The sequence below is a fragment of the Poecile atricapillus genome, chromosome 11, assembly GCF_030490865.1.
Source record: "Poecile atricapillus isolate bPoeAtr1 chromosome 11, bPoeAtr1.hap1, whole genome shotgun sequence".
Taxonomy (NCBI): Eukaryota; Metazoa; Chordata; class Aves; order Passeriformes; family Paridae; genus Poecile; species Poecile atricapillus.
In genome coordinates, this window is record NC_081259.1 from 10,421,401 (window position 1) to 10,424,731 (window position 3,331).

The window sequence follows — 3,331 nt, forward strand, 5'->3', positions numbered from 1 at the left end:
ACAGGAGCTGCAGCACCTCTGCTGTTGTGGTGTGATTAGTCAGGTAATTTCATTAGTCAGGTAATCTGTGTATGTTTGATGTTTTAGCAGTGTGTACCAGACTCGAACTTGTTTGTCTTACTTATCAAATAGAACATTGAAAGTGGCTTGCTGGAAGTTATGTAAGAAATCTGTAAATAGAGCAAGGTCTCAAAGGCTGTTAGATGAACCCTGAAAACTCAGCAGTCACTCACTAGCTGAGGACTGGATTCTTGTCCATCAAAACTGGTGCTGTCCAAGGTAATAGTGAATTGTGTTTATGTTTTGACAGCCAGCTGTAATTGTAAAGGCAGTTGGTTCTGAATTCCGATTAAAATTACATGATATAACATTATAAAAAACATTACTAGGGGTAATAAAGATATTACTGGATTAGCTGGAAGAAAAGGATAGTGATTCTTCTGCTCTGCTCTGCGCTCGTGACACCACACCTGGAGTACTGTGTTCAGTTCTGGGCTCATAGTACAGGAGACACATGGACAGAGGAGAGCCCAGGGAAGTAGCACAAAGGTGATTAAGGGCTGGTGCATCCCTCCCATGAGGAAGGATGGGGAGCTGGGACTGTTTAGCCTGAGGACAAGAAGGCTTAGGGGGAAGCTTAGCAATGTATATAAATTCCTGAAGGGAGCGGTGCAAAGAGAACTGAGCCATGCTAACTTCTGTGGCACTAACCATTATGTGACAGATTTGTGCATTTCATTCTAATTCCTCTGCTCTTCTGGTTAGCACTGAAGTAAAATAATTATTTTCATGAGAAAGTAATTTCATCTGAAGTGAGTAGTTTTGGTTTTCCTTCTGTATTGGATTGATCTTTTCAAGTGCCAGGCCTCTAAATAAAAGAGTTTCCCTAATGAAACAGCCAATCTTGGTAAACTAGGATTGGCCTTCCTGGCAGAATTGGAGAAAATCTCCCTTTTTAGGCCTGGAATGTAAGCGGTTATGGAATTTCAGTGTCTGGAATGCTTGAGATTTACAAGCTAGCTTTCTTCACACAGGTATGGTTAAGTTATTTACAGACCTCAAGACTTAACACTTGGTAATTTTAATACTATATTAATCCCCCCCAAATATTTAAAATTAAATTTTGCTCCTTTATGAATTTTAATGTGTGATGTTGAAAAGCTTTTTTAGAAATTTTTCTGGGGCAATGTTTATAAATTTAGTATGTTAAAACTGTTAAAATCCTTGTGCCACTCTTGGAGTATTTTCTCCATCTAGTTTCTGCTTTTAGTACAGTTCTAATCTTCAAAATTATCAGCATAGAGAATTTAGCTTCTGCTAGAAATTCCCCTTCTCCACTATATTAAGTAAATGTGTGATTTAAATAACTGTTACCTTTTAAAACTCTTCCAGTGATATAAACAGTTGTACTTCCTTTTTTATTTGTTATTAAATGTTAATTAAAAAAATGTTAATAAGTATGGATCTCACCTGTGACAATGACTTTTCCTAATTTGTGGAAAATCATGTAACCTACCACTTCCTTTTTCTGTATGTTAAGTGCTATGAAATCATTGTGGTCTTGGAAAACTTAGTAGTGAGGAGATAGATTTCATAGGCTTATGAAATATTTAGACTACTTAGATACTGGTCACTGAGTGCAATGAAATACTGATGTTCTCATTACTTTATTGATTTAACATCAACTTACATCTTGCTTCAGCTTATTAAAAGAGAATATACATATTTTGTTCAAAAAGGAATTTAAAACACAGACAAGTGTATTTTAGTAGTTAATTGATCAACCATTTAGTAATGTGAGTATTACAGATGCTATGCAGAGCCATGTTTTAAAGTACGTGCAACAGAACTAAAAGTAAGACTGTTTTGTACCATATTATATATTTTAAGGTCATGGATATTGTCCAATTGTCATTTTTATTGTGTTATGGAATGTATTTACACCATTTTGCATACCTTTAACGACTCACGAGTTACGAGACAAATGTTTAAGTATTCCCCAACAAGGATGTGTTTTGTGTAGTTGTTTGGAGGGATTGTTTTAAGAAAAGTAACTTTCTTATGAAATCTTAGACTCATTAAATTAGGAAGAGTACTGCATACTTATCCAATCTCCTGCTCAAATTAGGGCCCACACTAATTGTAGTGGGCTTTGTCCAGTCAGATCTTAAAACCCTCCAAGAATGGAGATTCTTCAGTCTTCTCTGAGATTCCTCAGATGAGATTTACTCATTTGTGTCCCAGACTGTTTATCAGCAGTAATACAAAAATAAATAAAGAAAAGCTTTCTAATTACAGGTCCTGTGTAATGGAGCAGTTTCTGTGAGATGTGAGTGGCTGTTGTAGATGGCTGCTTTGACCACAGGAATTGTATTTCCCTTCTGAAGCCCAGTGTGGACAGACTGTGTAGTGTCAGTGGGAAACAAAGAAAAAAGCTCCAGGAGAGCCAAAGCCTCTGAAGGGAGAGCAAGGAAATGACACTTGACCTTGGCTTTTATAACCCCCTTTGCTTGGGTTTTCTTAAACTTATAGTATTATACAGGTTAGTAATGAGCTATTTCCAGACAGGTGTATCAGTTTCTTTATGTATAAATATATTTTCCTCCTACATGGTATATTGTATGTTGATGTTAAGATTGCATTGGATTGTGATGCAATTGATGTAAGAGGCTTTTGTGAGGATTTCTGACATCTTTCTGAATTGCTGTTAAAATGTAATTCTTATTATCCTTGTCTTTTAACAGTTTGCTACTAGAGATCATCGCTGTAAATTTTCTGATTATTATTCTCTGGTTTTAGCACTAAACTGTTTTTTCCGAGTCAGGATTTGAGAATAGATTTTCTAAGACAAAGACACATTGAAAATTGCTCAGTTGTAAGGAGTATGAGTGTGGTACTGACAAATAGCAGCATTTTCAGTCAGGTGTCTTTCTGGGAACAATTCACTCACAGAACACATTTCAATTATGAAAGCTGTAAAACATAAAGCAGCCTTGGCTTACCTGAAAATGGTGGTAACATAGTGATTCATCATATAAAGCATTTAGCAGTAATCTGGATTCAAGATTTTTTTTGACTGTATTTTTATATTCTTGAATTACATAATCAAAAGTTTGATTCAAAGAGCCTGTCTGCATCTGGTTGTAAGATTTTTTACATATATATTTATATATTAACGTGTGCACATACATATTAAGTAAAACTTCAGTAAAGCTTTTAAACACAAACAATCCTAATGGGGTTTTTATTTTCATTTTTATTTCAAAGCTTCCACTAACCTAGTTTAGATATAGAAACTTCTAGTATGTTAATGTTGATCATAAGTGTGAAC